Genomic DNA, 27114 nt, shown 5'->3' on the forward strand with positions numbered 1-27114 from the left:
ACTGCACCCCAGCCCAGAAGGCTGGCATCTGTCGTTACTATTGTCCAATCTGGCCTGCGGAAGGTCATACCCTTGGACAGATGGACCCGAGATAGCCACCAGAGAAGAGAATCCCTGGTCTCTTGATCCAGATTTAGTAGAGGGGACAAATCTGTGTAATCCCCATTCCACTGACTGAGCATGCAAAGTTGCAGCGGTCTGAGATGTAGGCGGGCTAACGGCACTATATCCATTGCCGCTACCATTAAGCCGATTTCTTCCATACACTGAGCCACTGAAGGGTGAGAAGTAGAATAAAGAACACGGCAGGAATTTAGAAGTTTGACAACCTGGCCTCTGTCAGGTAAATCTTCATTTCTACAGAATCTATCAGAGTTCCTAGGAAGGAAACTCTTGTGAGAGGGGATAGAGAACACTTTTCTTCATTCACCTTCCACCCATGAGACCTCAGGAATGCCAGAACAATGTCCGTATGGGACCTGGCGATTTGAAAATTCAACGCCTGTATCAGAATGTCGTCTAGGTAAGGGGCTACTGCTATACCCCGCGGCCTTAGGACCGCTAGGAGAGACCCTAGAACCTTCGTAAAGATTCTTGGTGCCGTAGCTAACCCAAAGGGAAGAGCCACAAACTGATAATGCCTGTCTAGGAAGGCGAACCTGAGAAACCGATGATGATCTCTGTGTATCGGAATGTGAAGATAAGCATCCTTTAAGTCCACGGTAGTCATATATTGACCCTCCTGGATCATAGGTAGGATGGTTCGAATAGTCTCCATCTTGAAGGATGGGACCCTGAGAAATTTGTTTAGGATCTTGAGATCTAAGATTGGTCTGAAGGTTCCCTCTTTCTTGGGAACTACAAACATATTTGAATAGAAGCCTTGCCCCTGTTCCTCCTTTGGAACTGGGTGGATCACTCCCATAACTAGGAGGTCTTGAACACAATGTAAGAATGCCTCTCTCTTTATCTGGTTTGCAGAAAATTGTGAGAGATGAAATCTCCCTTTTGGGGAAGAAGCTTTGAAGTCCAGAAGATATCCCTGGGACACAATTTCCAACGCCCAGGGATCCTGGACATCTCTTGCCCAAGCCTGGGCGAAGAGAGAAAGTCTGCCCCCTACTAGATCCGTTTCCGGATCGGGGGCTGATCCTTCATGCTGTTTTAGAGGCAGCAGCAGGTTTTTTGGCCTGCTTTCCTTTGTTCCAAGCCTGGTTAGGTCTCCAGACTGGCTTGGACTGGGCAAAATTTCCCTCTTGTTTTGTATTAGAGGAAGTTGAAGCTGCGCCACTCTTGAAGTTTCGAAAGGAACAAAAATTAGTCTGTTTGGCCCTTAATTTGTTGGACCTATCCTGAGGAAGGGCGTGACCTTTTCCTCCAGTAATATCAGAAATGATCTCCTTCAGTCCAGGCCCGAATAGGGTCTGCCCCTTGAAGGGAATGTTGAGAAGCTTAGACTTTGAAGTAACGTCAGCTGACCAGGATTTAAGCCATAGCGCCCTACGCGCCTGAATAGCAAAACCTGAGTTTTTAGCCGTTAGCTTGGTTAAATGAACAACGGCGTCAGAAACAAATGAATTGGCTAGCTTAAGAGCTTTAAGCTTGTCAAGGATATCATCCAACGGGGTTTCTACCTGTAGAGCCTCTTCTAGAGACTCAAACCAGAAAGCCACAGCAGCAGTGACTGGGGCAATGCATGCAAGAGGCTGGAGAATAAAACCTTGTTGAATAAAATTTTTCTTAAGGTAACCCTCTAATTTTTTGTCCATTGGATCTAGAAAAGCACAACTGTCCTCGACCGGGATAGTTGTACGCTTCGCTAGGGTAGAGACTGCTCCCTCCACCTTAGGGACCATCTAACACAAGTCCCGTGTAGCGGCATCTATAGGAAACATCTTTTTAAAAACAGGAGGGGGAGAGAATGGTACACCTGGTCTATCCCATTCCTTAGTAATAATTTTTGAAAACCTCTTAGGGATTGGAAAAACATCAGTGTAAACAGGCACTGCATAGTATTTATCCAACTTACACAATTTCTCTGGGACTACAATGGCATCACAGTCATCCAGAGTTGCTAAAACCTCCCTGAGCAACACGCGGAGGTGTTCAAGTTTAAATTTAAATGTAGACATATCAGAATCAGTTTGAAGTGTCTTCCCTGAATCAGAAAAATCACCCACAGATAGAATCTCTCCTGCTTCGGCTTCTGCACATTGTGAGGGTATATCAGACATAGCTACTAAAGTGTCAGAGAGCTCTGTATTTGTTCTAGCCCTAGAGCTGTCTCACTTTCCTTTTAACCCTGGCAGTTTGGACAATACCTCTGTAAGGGTATGATTCATAACGCCATGTCTTGTAAAGTATACGCAAAGGGCGCGCTAGATGTACTTGGCGTCCCTTAAACGGGAGTTATAGGTTCTGACACGTGGGGAGAGTTAGTCTGCATAACTTCCCCCTTGTCAATTTCCTCTGGTGATAAATCTTTTAAAGCCAGAATATGGTCTTTAAAATTTATAGTTGAATGTTTTTGTATGGCAAGTGGTTTCAGAGTTAATTGGAATTAGTGTAAAGTTAAAGGTTTTGATCCCTATTATGTTATATTTGGCGTTAGTTTTTCCGCCACCTGAGAGGATTTTTCGGAGAATTTTGAGAGTGTTGCTTTCTTTTTTCTGGAGTTCTGGTATGGAGCGTTTGAAAAGAGATGTTGTTGTTAAGATTAAGAATGTTGGTGGTAAGGGTTTTCCAAATGTGGAGAGATTTTTGGCTGTGAAATATGTTAGTAGGTGTGTGGTTCTGAGTGGTAAGGATAGCATGGCTGGTTGTATGGTAAAGTATGCTTGTGGAAATTTTTTAAGACAATATTTGAGATTGATAGAAAGAAACCGGTATGTTTTGCTGTTCCATGGTTTTATGTAAGGGTGGAATGTTGGATTAAAACATATGGTTTGGAGAATGTTAGTAGGGAGATGTGGTGTGCAAACAGAATGGTGTTTAAAATGTTGGAGAAGAAGGAAGGTCTTGAGTTGATTGGGGGGTTTGAATGAAAATGAATGTGTGTTGGTATGGAAAAATGTGTGTAATAAGTATTTGATGAATAGGCAGAAAGATATTAGTTGGATGAGTGTGCATAAGTGTTTGCCAACAAGGGATTTTCAGAGAATGCGTTGTTTAGTGGCTTCAGAAGTGTGTCCTAGAGATGGTAATGTCAAAGCGAGACATTAGAACAGGATGACAAAAATTTGGGTCAATATTTCAGTTTTGTAACAAGAGATATTTTGTTTGTATTTGTTAATATGATTTTATTTTGTATATATGCATATATGATTATTTTTCTAATAAAAGAATTACGAAATGATCATCTGGGGTTGCTGTGTTCCTTGTTCAGAGAGGAATTGCCTGGTATTTCGGTGCTGGACTGACCGTAATAGGCGGGATCAGACTGATATACTACAGGAAAGTTCTTCTCTGTGAAAAGCATTACTGGGCTAAAACAATCTGCACCCAGATGGTAAATCGCCATAGAACAGGCTAACAATAGTATTGAGCCAGTTATTCGTTCCTGTGAGTGCACTTCTCTCTGTGTGTATTTAGTCTCCCTATGGGAAAAAGGGGAAACCAGACGTGGACTCCTTGCTCAGTGTGCTTAGAGGAATATGGCTACAACTCACTGACAAGGCCCAATGAGGGCTGAAACGATTGTCTGGGGTTGCTGCATTCCTTGTTCAGAGAGGAATTGCCTGGTATTTCGGTGCTGGACTGACGATAAATAGGCGGGATCAGACTGATATACTACAGGAAGGTTCTTCTCTGTGAAAAGCATTACTGGGCTAAAAGAAGCTGCACCCAGGTGTTAAATCGCCATAGAACAGGCTAACAATAATATTGAGACAGTTCGTTCCTGTGAGTGTGCTTCTCTCTGTGTGTATATATATTTATATATATATTTTAACCCTGCATATCGCAATATAGCTGCCTTTTCCCCCTACAAATCTTAATCTATGGTATGTGTTAAAGAACAAAATCCATTTTAACCTTGCATAACACAATATAGCTGCCTTTTCCCCCCTATAAATCTTAATCTATGGCATGTGTTTATTACCTTAAAACTTTCCTTTCTCTGTCTTCCATTTTAATAATAAAGTGTCATCTGCAATGTTTGTTCAGGCCTTGTTTAATCTTGCTGTAATTTATGACCTTTGTTAATTAGGGCCATGTGACTGTTACTACCTTTAAATTGAATACCCTTAGCTTGTTAGATCAATGCAGCATGTGTGCAGTCCTTTAAGTGTGTTAGTTCAAGTGTAGAAAGGTATAACAAGGAGTTAGACAAAGGAGGGGACAACACAGAAACAAGTACTTTTAAATTTCCCTAAATGAAATGCAAACATGCTACACCTTCTAATGTCTGCTACACCTTCTAATTAACCCTTTTCTCCCTTCTCCTTAAAGTCACAGCTCTTGCTTTCACAAACAGTACTCAGACAATTCATATTTCTCCTTCTCTTCAACCTTACCCCCTCTACAACACACATGAACTCTCTTCCTATCTCACATCCCTCAGCCAGCCATGCTTCACTGATGTCTTACCTAACCCAGCTCCACCCTCTGCTTTCCTCTGTATGCAATAACCTTACAACTATCAACAACCTATATTATTTCACGTTCACTTAATCTGTTAGCCCTCACTGAAACTTGGCTTTCCTCCTCTAAAACAACTGCAACAGCCTCTTTGTCCTATGGCAGCCTGCACTTCAGTCACACTCCCAGGCCAGGAGACGAACAAGGAGGGGAAGTAGGAATTCTCCTGTCTCCACATAGTACCTTTCACTGCATTTCTTCAACCCCCTCTCTTTCCTTCTCATCTTTCGAAGTTCATGCTATCCGCCTCTTCTCCCCTGTAACTCTTCGTGTTACAGTTATCTATCGGCCCCCTGGCCCAGCATCACAATTTCTGGACCACTTTGAAGCCTGGCTTCCACATTTTCTCTTTTGTAATGTCCCTTCTCTCATCTTAGGGGACTTCAACATACCCGTTGATATTCCTAATAGGCCTGCTGCCTCTAAACTTCTATCCTTTACCACGTCTTTTGGCCTGTCGCAGTGGACAACATCTCCAACCCACTGTGAAGGCAACTCCATAGACCTAGTCTTCACTAATTTCTGTGCCGTTTCCAACGTCATTAAAGGGACACTGAACCTAAATTTTTTTCTTTCATGATTCAGATAGAGCATGACAGTTTTAAGCAACTTTCTAATTTATTCCTATTATCAATTTTTCTTTGTTCTCTTGCTATCTTTATATTAAAAGAAAGAAAGTAAATCTTAGCAGCCAGACCATTTTAGGTTCAGCACCATGGATATCGCTTGCTTATTGGAGGATTACATTTACCCTCCAATAAGCAAGCATTACCCAGGTTCTCAACCAAAAATGGGCTGGCTCCTATGCATCACATTCCTGCTTTTTAAATAAAGATAGCAAGAGAACGCAGAAAAATTGATAATAGGAGTAAATTAGAAAGTTGCTTAAAATTGCATGCTCTGAATCACGAAAAAAAAAATTGGGTTTAGTGTCCCTTTAACTTCACCTTTCCTCTCTCTGGCCACCATCTACTAATTTAACTCTTACTCTACCTACTTCATGTTTGCAAGCCCCCCCAAAAATTGCTACCTTACAGGAATTTAAATGACTTGGATCTCACAGGCTTTTCCACTCAACTGAATACTCTGCTCTCCATATTTCATCCCTCTCTTGCCCAAACCTTGTGGCTTTACAGTATAATTCGGCACGAAAATCAACACTTGACAAAGCTGCACCCTCCACTGTTTGCCGTACATCAATCACTCGACGGCAACCATGGAACAACAAACAGACCAGATATCTTCAGCGATGTTCACAGGCTGCTGAACGGCAGTGGAGGAAATCACGCACCTGTGCTGATTTCCGGCATTATAAATTCATCCTTAAGTCCTACAACTCTGCGCTCAGCCTGGCCAAACAAGTCTATTTCTCCTCCCTTGTGTCATCTCACGTATCCAACCCCAGAAAGCTGTTCTCAATCTATCAACGTCACTGCTCAGATTATTGCTGATCACTTCAAAAATAAAATTGACACCATTAGAAAAGATATCTGCACCTCACATCCCTCAAACCCAGCAATCCTACCCACCACTTCTATTAACAAAACTCTATGCTACTTCCCTCCTGTAACAGTGGAAGAAGTCTCTGTACTCCTATCCTTGGCTCATCTCACAACCTGCCCACTTGACCCTATTCCTTCACAACTTCTTTCCTCTCTTTCTGCTTCACTAACCCCTACCCTAACTCATCTCTTTAACCAATCTCTCACCACTGGCACATTTCCTGATACATTCAAGCATGCGTCAATCATACAAATCCTTGCTTGACCCCTCCACCCCTTCTAACTTTCGACCAGTCTCTTACTTCCCTTTGCTTCAAAATTATTGGAAAAACTGCTCTTTAATTGGCTAACTCAATTTCTCACAGCTAACTTCTTACTTGATCCACTACAATCTGGTTTCCGCCCTAAACACTCAACAGAAACCGATCTTACTAAAGTAACAAATTACCTGTTATCAGCTAAAGCAAAAGGCCACTACTCCTTATTAATTCTTCTTGACCTGTCTGCTGCTTTTGACACAGTTGACTATCCTCTCCTCCTAAAAATACTACATTCATTTGGCATCCGAGACACAGCCCTCTCCTGGTTTGCCTCATATCTCTCAAACCGCTCGTTTGTTTTTTTTAACAACATATCTTGTGATCCTATGCCTCTCTCGGTTGGAGTACCGCAAGGTTCTGTCTTGGGTCCCTTGCTTTTCTCTCTCTATACATCCTCCCTTGGAAAACGTATAGCCTCCTTTGGATTCCAGTACCATTTATATGTTGATGATACCCAAATCTATCTTTCCTCTCCTGATATCTCTCCCTCTTTACTCAACCAAATTTACAACTGCCTCTCTGCAATTTCCTCTTGGATGTCTTCACACTACCTCCAACTCAATCTGTCCAAAACTGAGCTGCATTCTTATTCCCCCCTCTTCGAGACATCCAACACCTGACATTTCTCTGATGGTTGGAGACTCTATTCTCAACACCTCACCCCAGATCCGTTGTCTTGGGGTCACACGACTCAGAACTCACATTCAACCCACATATACAAGCGCTTACCAAATCCTGCCATTCACACCTACGCAACATTTCCAGAATTCATCCCTTCCTTACTCAAAAAACTACAAAAATACTTATTCACTCCTTCATTTTGTCACACATTGATTATTGCAATCTAGTTCTAAATGGCCTTCCAAAACACTGCCTCTCCTCCCTCCAATCTATTATGAATGCTTCTGCTAGACTCATCCACCTAAGTCGCCGCTATACATCAGCTGCTCTGCTCTGTCAGTCTCTACACTGACTCCCCATACACTCCAGAATACAATTTAAAGTATTAACCCTAACTTACAAAGCACTCAACAGTATAAATCCCAACTATATTTCGTCTCTCATAGTGAAATATTCCCCTTTGCGTCCTCTTCGATGAACCTCTGACCTACTTCTCTCCACTCCTGTTATCTCTATGTCCCACTCCCATTTTCAAGACTTTGCACGTGCTGCTCCTGTCCTCTGGAACTCTCTACCCCACTCCATAAGACTGTCTCCAACCTTGTATAGCTTCAGACGCTCATTTAAAACCCACCTATTCAGAGAGGCTTACCATCTCTCCTCCATCCCTCATCCTAAACAAACTAATACATGAACTGCCTGATCCACTTCTGCAACTACAACTGATGTAACAAACTACCCCAACCTTATGTATGTGCACCCTAAACCTGTAGACTGTGAGCTCTCCGGAAGCAGGGCCCTCTTCCTCCTGCACTAGATTTATTTAGTTTTGTTATGTTTTGTATTTTATCACAAATCCTTGTCATTGTATACCTCTATCATTTTACCCAGCGCTACGGAATTTGGCGGCGCTATACAAATAAATAATAATAATAAATAATATATATATATATACATATATATATACATACATACATATAAATATTAAGACATGTATTTGTCTCTTTGTTAAAGCCCTTTGCCTGACTTGTTTTTTCTAGCACCTGAGACCGCATATCTTTGAGCACTCATAACTATTGTTTGCAATATTTTTTGTGAATAATTTTTATTAGATGGTGTTATTATGAGTGTAACTATACGTTGTAACATATTCTTTCGGTGTTTTCGCAACTTTGTGAAACAGTTAACCAGCGCTCTGAGGACACACAGTCTAGTGTAAATCGCGATTGGACTCAAACGATCGTGTTTACTTTCAACTTGTAATACAATCGGAAAACCCCAACGCGCGTAACTGTTAGCGCTCAACTCATGATCTGGCCCTTAATTGGGCTTTAGCCACAAGCTTACAACTTAAACATGGAAAACATTACACAGGTGTGGAAGGATATTGCTTTGACATAGGCAAACTCATCATGAAAACCTTAGTGAATTATTTATTAATCTGTGATAAGGGAATTAAAATGTATCTCAGTATAAAGTGTGACAAAATTGAAGGAAAATTTCTTCATCTAATATGCTGCTGGGTAAAGGGTTAAAATTTACCAGGACATTGCAAAACTGGAGGGACGTTAAACACATAATGGAAACTGCATAACATTGTGCCTTCATAAATGAGAAGCATTTGGCAATGAATAATGCAGCTTTATTTTCTCAGATGAGTATATTGTTTTATGTTTTTTTTCTTTCCACTAATTCCCTGTCACGCAGAACAAAAGGACGCTTGCTAACCAATCACAAAAGCATACATAGGAACATAAATTGTTTTCAAATGCTCAGTTAAAAGGACATTAAAGTAAAAAAAGCAATACACTTTTATGATTCAGATAGAGCATGTGTTTTAAAACAACTTTTAAAATTACTGCTACTATGTAATTTGCTTAGTTCTCTCAGAATCCTTTGTGTAAAAGCATACTTTGCATTTTGAGACTTTCCTCTCTTCTTTGGGTCTGGAGTGATATTGGTCTATAAAAGAATTTACAAAATATCTTAAAATATTCCAATTACATAATAAACATACTATACATGTTGGTAGATAAATCATTTTTGGTGTCTGCATGAGACAGCAAGATAAATGAAATATACATTTCTGGTGTGTAATTTAATACAATGGTTTAAGGAAGATTTATTTAAAGAGACAGTAAACACCAGAATTTTTGTTGTTTAAAAAGGTAGATAATCCCTTTATTACCCATTCCTCAATTTTGCATAACCAACGCAGTTATAATAATACACTTTTTACCTCTATGATTACCTTGTATCTAAGACTCTGAAAACTGCCCCCTTATTTCAATTCTTTTGACAGACTTGCATTTTTAGCCAATCATTGCTGACTCCTAGGAGCTTCACGTGCCTGAGCTCAATGTTATCTATATGAAACACATGAACTTACGCCCTCTAGTGGTGAAAAACTGTCAAAATGCTTTCAGATTAGAGGCAGTCTTCAAGGTCTAAGAAATTAGCACATGAACCTCTTAGATTTAGCTTTCAACTAAGAATACCAAAGGAACAAAGCAAAATGGGTAATAAAAGTAAATTGGAAAGTTTTTTAAAATTACATGCCCTATTTAAATCATGAAAGATTTTTTTGACTTTACTGTCCCTTTAAAGGGACAGTCTACTTGAAAATTTGTATTGTTTAAAAAGACAGATGATCCCTTTATTACCCATACCCCATTTTTGCATAACTAACACTGTTACATTAACCCCTTAGCGACCAATGACATACCAGGAATGTCCTATAAAAAATGGTCATTAATGACCAAGGATGTGCCTGGCACGTCCTCTGGGGATTTAAACGCTGAAAGCGATCGTGATCGATTCCAGTCACTTTCAGGGTATTGCAGCAATGCCTCAATATTGCGGCATCGTGCAATACCCTTTGCTAAGCAACCAATGCAGAGAGGGCGAAAAAACAGTATATAATATGTGTGGGTACAGTAAATGAGTAAGAGGAAAATTACGTCTAAACACAAACACCGCAGAAATGTAAAAACAGCCCTGGTAAGAAAATTGAAAAATGATCTGGTCACTAAGGGGTTAATAGGCTTTTTACCTCTGTGAGTACCTTGTATATAAGCCTCTGCAGTCTGCCAACTTATCTCAGTTCTTTTGACAGACTTGCATTTTAGCCAATAAGTGCTGACTCATAAATAACTCCATGGGAATGAGCACAATGTTTATCAATATGGCACACATGAACTACTAGCTCTGTCTAACTGTGAAAAACTGTAAAAATTCACTAAGAGGCGACCTTCAACGACCTGCACTAATAAAAGGCACCTCTGCTTTAGGATTATACACATTCTGCACATGCCTATGTATAGACCGGCTGCTATGGGCCCCCTCCAGCACGTGGGCCCTGGTTGCTTTACTAGTTATAACTACATTTTTTATGTTAAAATTATGGGGCTAGATTACAAGTGGAGAGCTAAATTATTGTGCTCCCCACAAACAGGCAAATTTGCCCATTTATGGAAGCCCAATAATTAAGCAGCCATTACAAGTGACTGGTTATTGCCACTGCCACCTTGCGGTAGCAATTAGCGCTCCAAAAATTAACCAGAGATTAGATCTCTGGTTAATTTTCTAAAAGTGCACCAAATGTCCTCAAAATAGAGGGCATTCTAGTTTTTTTCTAAAAAAAAAAAAATTGAACATTTTTTTTAATAAACAAACCCGCACTAGGCAGTTTTGGGGCTTTAAAGTTGATGGGAGTGGGGTGTTAGAAAAAAAAACGCACTGAAAAGTGCCTTTACATTGCAGCATATGGGAACTGTGTGTTCCCATAGACCGCAATGTAAATATATATGTATATGATTATATAAATATATATTACGTGTCAATATGTGTATATAACAGTCCAAGGAAAATATTGAGTCAGGGAAATCCTTCAAATTTAAATTTAAAATGAAGGGTTGCTATTCAAAGAATAGCCATGGGGGCCTAGTTATCAAGCCGTCAACCTCAAATACGCTGGAATTCCGCAGCGTATTTGTGGCGAGGCTGATTCGCCTTAGTTATCAAAGGCTCGAGACCGGCAAAAGTAGAATTTTGTGACGTAAACTTCGATCCGCCGGACTCAGTCCGACACAGATCGATTCTTACGTCACTCCAGATGTTCCGCACACAAGTGCGGCACATTCTCACTGCTTTTGCTAGTTATCAAAAAACTAGCAGGTACGCTCGGCACTTTTACGGCCCAGCGTACCTGGTTTTCAAAGCGCCAGCCTGGAGGCGGCGGATCCCATAGGAATCAATGGGAGTCTGACCATAGCGAAAGTACAAGTTCGCTGCTGACAGACATCCCATTGATTCCTATGGGAGCTGTCTACACCTAACACCCTAACATGTACCCCGAGTCTAAACACCGCTAATCTGACCCCCCCCTACACCGCCGCAACTAAATAAAGTTATTACCCCCTAAACCGCCGCTCCCGGAGCCCACCGCAACTATAATAAATGTATTAACCCCTAAACCGCCGCTCCCTGAACCCGCCGCAACCTATATTAAATGTATTAACCCCTATCCTGCCCCCCCTACACCGTCGCCACCTATAATAAATTTATTAACCCCTATCCTGCCCCCCACTACGCCGCCGCCACTGTAATAAAATTATTAACCCCTAAACCTAAGTCTAACCCTAACCCTAACGCCCCCCTAACTTAAATAATTAATTAAATAAATCTAAATAAATTAACTCTTATTAACTAAATGAATCCTATTTAAAACTAAATACTTACCTTTAAAATAAACCCTAATATAGCTACAATATAATTAATAATTATATTATAGCTATCTTAGGATTTATATTTATTTTACAGGTAACTTTGTATTTATTTTAGCTAGTTAGAATAGTTATTAAATAGTTATTAACTATTTAATAACTACCTAGCTAAAAGAAATACAAAATTACCTGTAAAATAAATCCTAACCTAAGTTACAATTAAACCTAATACTACACTATCATTAAATTAACTAAATAAACTACCTACAAATAACTACAATTAAATACAATTACATAAACTAACTAAAGTACAAAAAATAAAAAAAGCTAAGTTACAAAAAATAAAAAATTAAGTTACAAACACGTTAAAAATATTACAACAATATTAAGCTACTTACACCTAATCTAAGCCCCCTAATAAAATAACAAACCCCCCAAAATAAGAAAAATCCCTACCCTATTCTAAATTAAATAAATTTCAAAGCTCTTTTACCTTACCAGCCCTTAAAAGGGCCATTTGTGGGGGCATGCCCCAAAAAGTTCAGCTCTTTTGCCTGTAAAAGAAAAATACAACCCCCCCAACATTAAAACCCACCACCCACATACCCCTAATCTAACCCAAACCCCCCTTACAAAAACCTAACACTAATCCCCTGAAGATCATCCTACCTTGAGTCGTCTTCACTCAGCCGAGCCACCGATGGAACTGAAGAGGACATCCGGAGCGGAAGAAGTTAATCCTCCAAGCGGTGCTGAAGAAATCTTCCATCCGATGAAGTCATCATCCAGGCGGCGCTGAAGAAGTCTTTGATCCGGCCGATGTCATCTTCCAAGAGGCGCTGAAGATGTCTTCTATCCGGGTGAAGTCATCTTCCAAGCCGGGTCTTGAATCTTCCTTCCGCCGACGCGGAACCACCTTCTTCACCGACGGACTACGACGAATGACGGCTCCTTTAAGGGACGTCATCCAAGATGGCGTCCCCTCAATTCCGATTGGCTGATAGGATTCTATCAGCCAATCGGAATTAAGGTAGGAAAATCTGATTGGCTGATGGAATCAGCCAATCAGATTCAAGTTCAATCCGATTGGCTGATCCAATCAGCCAATCAGATTGAGCTCGCATTCTATTGGCTGATCGGAACAGCCAATAGAATGCGAGCTCAATCTGATTGGCTGATTCCATCAGCCAATCAGATTTTTCCTACCTTAATTCCGATTGGCTGATAGAATCCTATCAGCCAATCGGAATTGAGGGTACGCCATCTTGGATGACGTCCCTTAAAGGAGCCGTCATTCGTCGTAGTCCGTCGGTGAAGAAGGTGGTTCCGCCTCGGCGGAAGGAAGATTCAAGACCCGGCTTGGAAGATGACTTCACCCGGATAGAAGACATCTTCAGCGCCTCTTGGAAGATGACATCGGCCGGATCAAAGACTTCTTCAGCGCCGCCTGGATGATGACTTCATCGGATGGAAGATTTCTTCAGCGCCGCTTGGAGGATTAACTTCTTCCGCTCCGGATGTCCTCTTCAGTTCCATCGGTGGCTCGGCTGAGTGAAGACGACTCAAGGTAGGATGATCTTCAGGGGATTAGTGTTAGGTTTTTGTAAGGGGGGTTTGGGTTAGATTAGGGGTATGTGGGTGGTGGGTTTTAATGTTGGGGGGGGTTGTATTTTTCTTTTACAGGCAAAAGAGCTGAACTTTTTGGGGCATGCCCCCACAAATGGCCCTTTTAAGGGCTGGTAAGGTAAAAGAGCTTTGAAATTTATTTAATTTAGAATAGGGTAGGGATTTTTCTTATTTTGGGGGGTTTGTTATTTTATTAGGGGGCTTAGATTAGGTGTAAGTAGCTTAAAATTGTTGTAATATTTTTAACATGTTTGTAACTTAATTTTTTATTTTTTGTAACTTAGCTTTTTTTATTTTTTGTACTTTAGTTAGTTTATGTAATTGTATTTAATTGTAGTTATTTGTAGGTAGTTTATTTAGTTAATTTAATGATAGTGTAGTATTAGGTTTAATTGTAACTTAGGTTAGGATTTATTTCACAGGTACATTTCTCTTTATTTTAGCTAGGTAAGCTATTAAATAGTTAATAACTATTTAATAGTTATTGTACATGGTTAAAATAAATTGAAAGTTACCTGTCAAATAAATATAAATTCTAAGATAGCTAGAATATAATTCTTATTTATATTGTAGCTATATTAGGGTTTATTTTAAAGGTAAGTATTTAGTTTTAAATAGGATTCATTTAGTTAATAAGAGTTAATTTATTTAGATTTATTTAATTAATATTTAAGTTAGGGGGGCGTTAGGGTTAGACTTAGGTTTAGGGGTTAATAATTTTATTACAGTGGCGGCGGCGTAGTGGGGGGCAGGATAGGGGTTAATAAATTTATTATAGGTGGCGACGGTGTAGGGGGGGCAGGATAGGGGTTAATAGGTTTAATATAGGTTGCGGCGGGTTCATGGAGCGGCGGTTTAGGGGTTAAACTATTTATTTAGTTGCGGAGAGGTGCGGGATCAGCAGGATAGGGGTTAATAATTTTATAATAGATGGCGACGGTGTAGGGGGGGCAGGATAGGGGTTACTAGGTATACTGTAGGTGGCAGCGGTGTCCGGGAGCGGCGGTTTAGGGGTTAATACATTTATAAGAGTTGCGGCGGGGTCTAGGAGCGGCGGTTTAGGGGTTAGTAACTTTATTTAGTTGCGGGGGGCTCCAGGGGCGCCGGTATAGGGGGTAGAACAGTGCAGTTTAGTGTGAGTGCTTAGTGACAGGCTAGCAATAAAGCTGGGAAAAAGCCGAAGGGCAGCGAGATCGGATGAGTGATAACTGTCACAGTCCGCTGCTCATCGCCCCGCGGCTTTTTGACAGCTTTATTTGATAACTTAGGCGAACGTATTCAAGGTCCGCGGCGGCGAAGGTAGGCGAGCTTAGGCGGGCGTATTGGGCCGGCGAAGCCAGAAAAGTAGACGGCTTGATAACTACCCCCCATGGTATGAATTATAAGGTTCAAGAGAGGTGCCCACACGTACTTATGTATTATAATAAAATGGAAGTCACTAGTGAGATGTAAACCTCCAGTTAGGGGCATGCATGTAACATATGTGTATATATATTTTTTCTTCCTTTCAAGCTCAAAAGCGACATCCAAACATATGAACAAGCTCACTTAGAACCCCTCTGCGTCACACTGGGTATGTCTCTCACCTCACAGAATCTCCCCCAGTCGGTGATAGTATATATATGTCACTCGAAAGATTGGTACTTACTCCACTTCCAGACACTTGCTTCCAGTACCAGAACGTAGGCATACCTACGGTAGGTAATGACACTCAGCCACTGCTGAAGAGGACTCACCCCTATGATCCTTCTGCTATTCGTCAATCCGTGGGCATATAGGTAATACCGGGAATTCCAATGCTGCTTCAATTCAGCCAGAACAGGACCGCTCTGCTGTAGATGCACCCGGGCTTACTCTGGGCTGTCCTTCTCCAAAAGCGCCAAACCATGGGCTTGTCGGGGGTATATACTGTGTTAGCCAATCCACTGTAGCAGAGAGAACTGCAGGTTAAGAAGCCTGACCGGCTTTGTCCGTAGCTAAAGTCTGTAGCTTTAGTGTGGGCTCAAAAACTCTCTTAGAAAAATAGGCAAGGGTGGATATTTGCTCTGTGCTGGACAGGATACCAATAGAACGAAAAAAAAGGCAGAGCAATATCCTAGTAATATAAAATGTAGCTTTTATTTTATCCAAGCATAGGTAACTTAAAAGTCCATAGTCACACCACCAATATTAAAAACAAAGATCAAAAAACTCATTCTACACAGCTGTTTTTTATTGGTGGTATGACTATGGACTTTTAAGTTACCTATGCTTGGATAAAATAAAAGCTACGTTTTATATTACTAGTATATTGCTCTGCCTCTTTTTTCGTTCTAATATGTGTATATACATATATATTTAAAAATGCTGCCCATTGCTGCACTACTTACCTAATTCGGTGCTCGAGGTTCTGATGCTGTTTTTGACGTCATCGGATCAAGGCCCCTTTGGAAGCCTTTGGAAGCTCACTCTCGTGAGCGCAATGCTTCCCAGCAATGTTAATGCAAGTTCGCATTTGAATTGCGATTAACTTTTGCACACAAGCAATATTTAGCGCTCGACTTGTAATCAGACCCATGGGGACCGATTCATCAAGCCCCGTACGGTGCTGTATGCACCTGTTTCCGCACGAGCCTTCAGGCTCACTGGAAACAGGAGTTAAGAAGCAGTGGTCTTAAAACCGCTGCTCCTTAACTCGTCCGACCCCTCTGAGGCGGCGGACAGCAATCAGCCCGATCAGATACGGCCGATTACGGATGATTGGCCGCGAATCTGCAGGGGGTGGCATTGCCCAAGCATTTCTTGTGAAATGCTTGTGCAATGATAAATGCCGACAGAGTATGCTGTCTGCATTTATCAATGTGCGACGGACATGATACGCTACAGCGTAATATGTCCGTCCGCACATTGTTAAATCGGGCCCCATGGTGTTTCTGTCCCTTAAGTGTGATTTTTTTTTTTAATCAACATATTAATGTAAAAGAAAATGTGACGCATAATCCAGTTTTACTTCTCATTAGACAGATTTGTAATTTAATTATGCAATTAATTATTTCACTTTTTAAAAATTGTGCATACATTTTCTTGTTTTTCATTTTGAAATATTTTCCTCTTCTGTAGACTGAGGAGTGTGAAACATCTTTCAGAATGCTTAAAACAACAATCTTATTACTTAAGGAAAATGACGAAAAGTCTACTGTTGATTTTTCTACTTTGCTAATGCTATTGGGCTTGGCAGCCAGATGAGATTTCCAAGTAGTAAAAATCCTTGGTCAGTGGAGTTCTAGGAAGTAGATTCTTGTCTTTGAGTACCAGGAATATTATATGCACAAATATGTTTAATAGTGTGATATATGAGTTACAGATTAACATCCTTACCAGTAAATCAACAAAACAAAGCAAAGTCACAGAAATTATTTACGAACACTTTCATTTAGTTTCCAGTATTTATATTTATCTCTAATAATGCTTTGGGATATGTGTTGCAGCTTTGAACAGACAGGTTTTTTTTTTTTTAATTTTTTGTTTTTTTTTAAAGAGTTCTATTCCAGAATTGTTATTGTTTACAAAGATAGATAATCCCTGTCACTGTTATATCAATATACATTTTATTTCTGCGATTACATTGTATCTAAGCCTCTGTAGACTGCCCCCTTATCTCAGTGCTTTTGACAGACTTGCATTTTAGCCAATCAGTGCTGACTCAAAAATAACTTCATGTAAATGAGCACAATGTTTAGCTGTTTGATACACATTAACTAGCACTGTCTGACTGTGAAAAACTGTCAAAATGCAGCCTTCAATGGCTTAGAAATCAGTTTAAAATCTTACCAAGGTTTAGCTTTCAACAAAGAATACCAAGAGAATAAAGCAAATTTGATAATAAAAGTAAAAGTTGTTCAAAACTGCATACTCTATCTGCATCATGAAAGTTTAATTTTGACCAGACTGTCCCTTTATGATAAAGTAGCATCATACCTGAAAAGCACGTATGCAGTGTTGTTTGGCCATGTTACATTTTTTTAAAGTTATTTCACTTTGTTCCCTGAACAAAAGGACGCTTGCTAACCAATTGCAACCCTCTCTATATAGATGTGGTCTGAACATGCATTGTGGTTCACACATGTAAATTAGAAAAAATATAATAGATCCTACATTACAAAGCCTTCCTTTCTTCCCTTCCTGTAAGGCTGTAAGCACTGGCATCAGTTAAAACAGAAGGCAACCCAATGATGCATTATCTTTTAGGTTTAAATTTAAAGGGAGGAAAGTAAAAAGCTCACAAGTTTGATAACACTTATATGGGAAATGTGAAAGGGGTAGATTTATCATACCCTGGGCGCACATGATTCGCTATAGCGGATCATGTCCACACTGCATAGCTAAATGCCGACATGCATGCGCTGTCGGCATTTAACATTGCACAAGCAGTTTTGGTGAACTGCTTGTGCAATGCCGCCCCCTTCAGATTCGCGGCCGCTAGCAGGGGGTGTCAATCAACCCGATAATATTCGGCAGTGGACCGGTTAAGGAGCAGCAGTCTGAAGACCGGTGCTTCTTAACTCCTGTTTCCGGCGAAACCCATTTTTTCTTCTTTCATGATTCAGACTAATTTACTTCTATTATCAAGTTTGCTTCCTTCTCATTGTATCATTTGTTGAAGGAGCAGCAATATACTACTGGGAGCTAGCTAAACACATCAAGTTAGCCAATAACCAGAAGCATATATGTGTAGCTACCAATCAGCAGCTAGTTCCCAGTAGAGCTTTGCTGCTACTGAGCCTACCTAGGAATTCTTTTCAACAAAGAATACCAGAAGAACAAAGCAAATTTTCTGAAAAATTTCAAAATTTACTCCAATTTAGTGGCCCCTTGCCAACCACAAACTCATACACGTATGCAGGAAATACCCTCCTACCTGTTACTTCCCACCTACCTGACACTTCTAACCTCCCTGATCCCTCCCAAACAGCCCCCCCCCCCTCACACTTCTGACCACCATCTTAGGTACTGGCAGTATTAAAGTTTTCAAGTAAAAACACATAATTATTATTTTTTTAAAGTGTATATATATTATAAAAGATTTATAATCCTAATTGGTATTGTCTGTTCCTCTGCCCCCTTTATTTCCTCTTTTGGCTGGGCTGTGATGTACACACCCTCTCTCTGCATAGGTTTTCTAAGGGCTTTAAACGAGCTGGGACATGAAACCCAAACATTTTCTTTCATGATTCAGATAGAGAATGTAATTTTAAACAACTTTCCAATTTACTTCTTTTGTTTAATTTGCTTCCTTCTCTTGTGATCCTTTGCTGAAATATTTATCTTAATATCCTTAACCCTTTGAGGACCGGGCATTTCAGACAAAAACTTCCCCAAAAGACCAGAGCATTTTTAGAATTTTTGCCATCACTACATTTAAACAGAAATAGAGACTTTTTTTTTTTTACCTATCAAAACTATATATTTTGTTTTAGTAGACAAACCAAAGTATTGATCTAGGCCCATTTTGGTATATTTCTTGCCACCATTTCACCGCCAAATGCGCTAAAATAAAAAAAAATCATTAACTTTTTCACAATTTTAGGTTTCTCACTGAAATTATTTACAAACAGCTTGTGCAATTATGGCACAAATTGTTGTAAATGCTTCTCTGGGATCCCTTTTGTTCAAAAATAGCAGCCATTTATTATTTTGCATTGCTTTTAGGTAATTAGAAGGCCGCTAAATGCTGCTGCGCACCACACTTGAATTATGCACAGCAGTGAAGGTGTTAATTAGGTAGGTTTTTGGGTTAATTTAGCTTTAGTTTAGAGATCAGGCACATCCCACCCCCTGATCCCTCCCTGACTGCTCTCAAACAGCTCTCTTCCCTCCCTCACCCTCCAAAGGTCACCCCCATCTTAAGTACTATCAGAAAGTCTACCAGTATAAAAATAAAAGTTTTTTGTTTTTTTTACTTTTTTTCTCTCCAAATTACAGTAAACATTTTCTGCAGGGTAGTATCCCCCCTTACCTCCCAACCTCCCTGATCCCCCCTCCCCAAGCAGCTCTCTAACCCTCCCCCTCTACCAGTTTGCTGCAAAATTGGCAATTTAAAAAAAAATATATATATGATACACATTTCTTTGTAGTGTAGCTGCCCCCCCCTCAATACCCAAACCCCCTTCTTAGATCCCTTCTCCTTAAATGATCCCACATATGATCCAACTCATTGCCCCTACTCCCTCCTTCCCCCTTCCCCCTCAATGACGCAGCTTTAATTTTTTATCCCCTGTAGCGTGGCGTAGTGGTCCCACCCACTCCCGCCCTCCTCCTCCAGCGATGGACCGCCCACCCGCTTCCCTCCTTACGCTCCCACCCACCAATGATCAGTCCCACTTTTTCTAACTTTGACGCACAAAATCTGTTACACATCTACAACCACCAAAAAACAACCATGCTAAATAGTTTCTAAATTTTGTCCTGAGTTTAGAAATACCCAATGTCACTTTTTGACAAACATTTTCACAAATTTTAGGTTTGTAAATGCTTCTCTGGGATCCCCTTTGTTCAGAAATAGCAGACTTATATGGCTTTGGCGTTGCTTTTTGGTAATTAGAAGACTGCTAAATGCCGCTGCCCGCCACATGTGTATTATGCTCAGCAGTGAAGGGGTTAATTAGGGAGCTTGTAGGGTTAATTTTAGCTGTAGTGTAGTAGACAACCCAAAGTATTGATTTAGGCCTATTTTGGTATATTTCATGCCACCATTTCACCGCCAAATGCGATCAAATAAAAAAAATTGTTCACTTTTTCACAAACTTTTTCACAAATTTTAGGTTTCTCACTAAAATTATTTACTAACAGCTTGTGCAATGTTGGTATAAATTGTTGTAAATGCTTCTCTGGGATCCCCTTTGTTTAGAAATAGCATACATATATGGCTTTGGCGTTGCTTTTTGGTAATTAGAAGGCCGCTAAATGCCGCTGCCCACCACACGTGTATTATGCCCAGCAGTGAAGGGGTTAATTAGGGAGCTTGTAGGGAGCTTGAAGGGTTAATTTTAGCTGTAGTGTAGTAGACAACCCGAAGTATTGATCTAGGCCCATTTTGGTATATTTCATGCCACCATTTCACCGCCAAATGCAATCATATAAAAAAAAAAGTTAAATTTTTCACAAACTTTAGGTTTCACACTGAAATTATTTACAAACAGCTTGTGCAATTATGGCACAAATGGTTGTTAATGCTTCTCTGGGATCCCCTTTTTTTCAGAAATAGCAGACATGTATGGCTTTGGCGTTGCTTTTTGGTAGTTAGAAGGCCACTAAATGCAACTGCGCACAACACATGAATTATGCCCAGCAGTGAAGGGGTTAATTAGGTAGCTTGTAGGGAGCTTGCAGGGTTAATTTTAGCTTTAGTGTAGAGATCAGCTTCCCACCTGACACATCAGACCCCCTGATCCCCCCAAACAGCTCTCTCCCCCCCCACCCCACAATTGTCCCCGCCATCTTAAGTACTGTCAGAAAGTCATTGGTAGTTTATTCTAGATTAAGTTTTTTATTTTGTGGTGTTTTTTTTAAATGGGTATTAGAATAGGGTTTTTAACTTTAGGGAAATGCCCTACAAAAGGCCCTTTTAAGGACCCCTTGGTAGTTTATTCTAGATTAGGCTTTTTTATTTTGGGGTGTTTTTTTTTTTTAAAGGGTATTAGAATAAGAATAATTTATTTTTTGGGATAATTTAGTTTCTCCAACATTGGTGTGTCCGGTCCACGGCGTCATCCTTACTTGTGGGATATTCTCTTCCCCAACAGGAAATGGCAAAGAGTCCCAGCAAAGCTGGCCATATAGTCCCTCCTAGGCTCCGCCCACCCCAGTCATTCTCTTTGCCGTTGCACAGGCAACATCTCCACGGAGATGGTTAAGAGTTTTTTGGTGTTTTAATGTAGTTTTTATTCTTCTATCAAGTGTTTGTTATTTTAAAATAGTGCTGGTATGTACTATTTACTCTGAAACAGAAAAGGATGAAGATTTCTGTTTGTAAGAGGAAGATGATTTTAGCAGACAGTAACTAAAATCGATTGCTGTTTCCACACAGGACTGTTGAGATGAAGTAACTTCAGTTGGGGGAAACAGTTAGCAGACTTTTCTGCTTAAGGTATGACTAGCCATATTTCTAACAAGACTGAGTAATGCTGGAAGGCAGTCATTTCCCCTCATGGGGACCGGTAAGCCATTTTCTTAGTCAAACATAAAAGAATAAAGGGCTTAAAAAGGGCTAAAAAAAAACAAAAAAAAAAACAAAAAAACTGGTAGACATTTTTATGGGCTAATTCGATTGCTTTATTGGGGCATATTATTCAGATTCTAGCTAACAATTGGCATTATAATCTTGGGGAACGTTTAAAAAACGGCAGGCACTGTGTTGGACACCTTTTTTAGTCAGGGGGCCTTTCTAGTTATAGACTGAGCCTCATTTTCGCAGTTGTTTTTGGAGAGCAGGGCATGCAGATGCATGTGTGAGGATCTAAGAATCACTAAAAAAGCTTCTAGAAGGCGTCATTTGGTATCGTATTCCCCTCTGGGCTTGGTTGGGTCTCAGCAAAGACTGCAGCTGGGACTGTATAGGGGTTAAATTTAAAAACGGCTCCGGTTCCGTTATTTTAAGGGTTAAAGCTCTGAAATTTGGTGTGCAATACTTTTAATGCTTTAAGACACTGTGGTGAAATTTTGGTAATTTTTGAACAATTCCTTCATACTTTTTCACATATTCAGTAATAAAGTGTTTTCAGTTTGAAATTTAAAGAGACAGTAACGGTTTTATTTTAAAACGTTTTTTTTTGTGATTTGTTGACAAGTTTAAGCCTGTTTAACATGTCTGTACCTTCAGATAAGCTATGTTCTATATGTATGAAAGCCAATGTGTCTCCCCATTTAAATTTATGTGATAATTGTGCCATAGCGTCCAAACAAAGTAAGGACAGTAATGCCACAGATAATGATATTGCCCAAGATGATTCCTCAAATGAGGGGAGTAAACATGATACTACATCATCCCCTACTGTGTCTACACCAGTTTTGCCCATGCAGGAGGCCCCTAGTACATCTAGTGCGCCAATACTTATTACCATGCAACAATTAACGGCTGTAATGGATAACTCTATAGCAAATCTTTTATCCAAAATGCCTATTTATCAGAGAAAGCGCAATTGCTCTGTTTTAAACACTGAAGAGCAAGAGGGCGCTGATGATAATTGTTCTGACATACCCTCACACCAATCTCAAGGGGCCATGAGGGAGGTTTTGTCTGATGGAGAAATCTCAGATTCAGAAAAAATTTCTCATCAAGCTGAACCTGATGTTGTGACTTTTAAATTTAAATTAGAACATCTCCGCGCATTGCTTAAGGAGGTGTTATCTACTCTGGATGATTGTGACAATTTGGTCATTCCAGAGAAATTATGTAAGATGGACAAGTTCCTAGAGGTTCCGGTGCCCCCCGACGCTTTTCCTATACCCAAGCGGGTGGCGGACATAGTAAATAAAGAGTGGGAAAAGCCTGGCATACCTTTTGTTCCCCCCCCCTATATTTAAGAAATTATTTCCTATAGTCGACCCCAGAAAGGACTTATGGCAGACAGTCCCCAAGGTCGAGGGGGCGGTTTCTACTCTAAACAAACGCACTACTATTCCTATCGAAGATAGTTGTGCTTTTAAAGATCCTATGGATAAAAAATTAGAAGGTTTGCTTAAAAAGTTACCTTCTACAACCAATTTCATGCATTGTTCCTGTCACTACGGCAGCGTGTTTCTGGTTCGAGGAACTAGAAAAGTCGCTCAGTAGAGAAACTCCATATGAGGAGGTTATGGACAGAGTTCACGCACTTAAATTGGCTAACTCTTTTGTTTTAGATGCCGCTTTGCAATTAGCTAGATTAGCGGCGAAAAATTCAGGGTTCGCTATCGTGGCGCGCAGAGCGCTTTGGCTAAAGTCTTGGTCAGCGGATGTGTCTTCCAAGACAAAATTGCTTAACATCCTTTTCAAAGGTAAAACATTATTTGGATCAGAATTGAAAGAGATTATTTCAGACATCACGGGGGGAAAGGGCCATGCCCTCCCACAGGATAGGTCTTTTAAGGCTAAAAATAAGCCTAATTTTCGTCCCTTTCGCAGAAACGGACCAGCCTCTAATTCTGCATCCTCTAAGCAAGAGGGTAATGCCTCACAGCCCAAACCAGCCTGGAAACCAATGCAAGGCTGGAACAAGGGTAAGCAGGCCAAGAAGCCTACCACTGCTACCAAAACAGCATGAAGGGATAGCCCCCGATCCGGGACCGGATCTAGTGGGGGGCAGACTCTCTCTCTTTGCTCAGGCTTGGGCAAGAGATGTTCAGGATCCTTGGGCGCTAGAAATAGTTTCTCAAGGTTATCTCCTGGAATTCAAGGAACTACCCCCAAGGGGAAGGTTCCACAGGTCTCACTTATCCTCAAACCAAATAAAGAGACAGGCATTCTTACATTGTGTAGAAGACCTGTTAAAGATGGGAGTGATACATCCAGTTCCAATAAGAGAACAAGGAATGGGATTTTATTCCAATCTGTTCGTAGTTCCCAAAAAAGAGGGAACATTCAGACCAATTTTGGATTTGAAGATCCTAAACAAATTTCTCAGGGTACCATCGTTCAAAATGGAAACTATTCGAACGATCCTACCCACCATTCAGGAAAGTCAATTTATGACTACCGTGGATTTAAAGGATGCGTACCTACATATTCCTATCCACAAGGAACATCATCAGTTCCTAAGGTTCGCTTTTCTGGACAAGCATTACCAGTTTGTGGCACTTCCATTCGGATTAGCCACTGCTCCAAGGATTTTCACAAAGGTACTAGGGTCCCTTCTAGCGGTTCTAAGACCAAGGGGCATTGCAGTAGTACCTTACTTGGACGACATCCTAATACAAGCGTCGTCCCTGTCAAAAGCAAAGGCTCATACGGACATCGTCCTAGCCTTTCTCAGATCTCACGGATGGAAGGTGAACAAAGAAAAAAGTTCTCTGTCCCCGTCGACAAGAGTTCCCTTCTTGGGAACAATAATAGATTCCTTAGAAATGAGGATTTTTCTGACAGAGGTCAGAAAATCAAAACTCCTAAGCTCTTGTCAAGTACTTCATTCTGTTCCTCGTCCTTCCATAGCGCAGTGCATGGAAGTAATAGGATTGATGGTTGCAACAATGGACATAGTTCCTTTTGCACGAATTCATCTAAGACCATTACAACTGTGCATGCTCAAACAGTGGAATGGGGATTATACAGACTTGTCTCCGATGATTCAAGTAGATCAAAAGACCAGAGATTCACTCCGTTGGTGGCTGACCCTGGACAATCTGTCCCAGGGAATGAGCTTCCGCAGACCAGAGTGGGTCATTGTCACGACCAACGCCAGTCTAGTGGGCTGGGGCGCGGTCTGGGAATCCCTGAAAGCTCAGGGTCAATGGTCTCGGGAAGAGTCTCTTCTCCCGATAAACATTCTGGAACTGAGAGCGATATTCAATGCTCTCAGAGCTTGGCCTCAACTAGCAAAGGCCAAATTCATAAGGTTCCAATCAGACAACATGACGACCGTTGCATATATCAATCATCAGGGGGGAACAAGGAGTTCCCTGGCGATGAAAGAAGTGACCAAAATAATTCAATGGGCGGAGGATCACTCCTGCCACTTGTCTGCGATCCACATTCCAGGAGTGGAAAATTAGGAAGCGGATTTTCTGAGTCGTCAGACATTCCATCCGGGGGAGTGGGAACTCCATCCGGAAATCTTTGCCCAAATAACTCAATTATGGGGCATTCCAGACATGGATCTGATGGCGTCTCGTCAGAACTTCAAGGTTCCTTGCTACGGGTCCAGATCCAGAGATCCCAAGGCGACCCTAGTAGATGCACTAGTAGCACCTTGGACCTTCAACCTAGCTTATGTATTCCCACCGTTTCCTCTCATTCCCAGGCTGGTAGCCAGGATCAATCAGGAGAGGGCCTCGGTGATCTTGATAGCTCCTGCGTGGCCACGCAGGACTTGGTATGCAGACCTGGTGAATATGTCATCGGCTCCACCATGGAAGCTACCTTTGAGACAGGACCTTCTTGTTCAGGGTCCATTCGAACATCCGAATCTGGTTTCCCTCCAACTGACGGCTTGGAGATTGAACGCTTGATTTTATCAAAGCGTGGGTTTTCAGATTCTGTAATAGATACTCTGATTCAGGCTAGAAAGCCTGTAACTAGAAAAATTTACCATAAAATATGGAAAATATCTGTTGGTGTGAATCCAAAGGATTTCCATGGAACAAGATAAAAATTCCTAAGATTCTATCCTTTCTACAAGAAGGTTTGGAGAAAGGATTATCTGCAAGTTCTCTAAAGGGACATATCTCTGCTTTATCTGTTTTACTGCACAAAAGACTGGCAGCTGTGCCAGATGTTCAAGCATTTGTTCAGGCTCTGGTTAGGATCAAGCCTGTTTACAGACCTCTGACTCCTCCCTGGAGTCTAAATCTAGTTCTTTCAGTTCTTCAAGGGGTTCCGTTTGAACCTTTACATTCCATAGATATTAAGTTACTATCTTGGAAAGTTTTGTTTTTGGTTGCTATTTCTTCTGCTAGAAGAGTTTCAGAGTTATCTGCTCTGCAGTGTTCTCCGCCCTATCTGGTGTTCCATGCAGATAAGGTGGTTTTGCGTACTAAGCCTGGTTTTCTTCCTAAAGTTGTTTCTAACAAAAATATTAACCAGGAGATAGTTGTACCTTCTTTGTGTCCGAATCCAGTTTCAAAGAAGGAACGTTTGTTACACAATTTGGATGTAGTCCGTGCTCTAAAATTCTATTTAGAGGCTACTAAAGATTTCAGACAAACATCTTCCTTGTTTGTTGTTTATTCTGGTAAAAGGAGAGGTCAAAAAGCGACTTCTACCTCTCTTTCCTTTTGGCTTAAAAGCATCATCCGATTGGCTTATGAGACTGCCGGACGGCAGCCTCCTGAAAGAATCACAGCTCACTCCACTAGGGCTGTGGCTTCCACATGGGCCTTCAAGAACGAGGCTTCTGTTGACCAGATATGTAAAGGCAGCGACTTGGTCTTCACTGCACACTTTTGCCAAATTTTACAAATTTGATACTTTTGCTTCTTCGGAGGCTATTTTTGGGAGAAAGGTTTTGCAAGCTGTGGTGCCTTCCGTTTAGGTAACCTGATTTGCTCCCTCCCTTCATCCGTGTCCTAAAGCTTTGGTATTGGTTCCCACAAGTAAGGATGACGCCGTGGACCGGACACACCAATGTTGGAGAAAACAGAATTTATGCTTACCTGATAAATTACTTTCTCCAACGGTGTGTCCGGTCCACGGCCCGCCCTGGTTTTTTAATCAGGTTTGATGAATTATTTTCTCTAACTACAGTCACCACGGTACCATATGGTTTCTCCTATATATATTTCCTCCTGTCCGTCGGTCGAATGACTGGGGTGGGCAGAGCCTAGGAGGGACTATATGGCCAGCTTTGCTGGGACTCTTTGCCATTTCCTGTTGGGGAAGAGAATATCCCACAAGTAAGGATGACGCCGTGGACTGGACACACCGTTGGAGAAAGTAATTTATCAGGTAAGCATAAATTCTGTTTTTTCTTTGTAATGGTAGGTTGTTTTTTTTGTGATATTAGTGTTCTTTTA

The sequence above is a fragment of the Bombina bombina genome, chromosome 3 (genome assembly GCF_027579735.1).
Source record: "Bombina bombina isolate aBomBom1 chromosome 3, aBomBom1.pri, whole genome shotgun sequence".
NCBI lineage: Eukaryota > Metazoa > Chordata > Amphibia > Anura > Bombinatoridae > Bombina > Bombina bombina.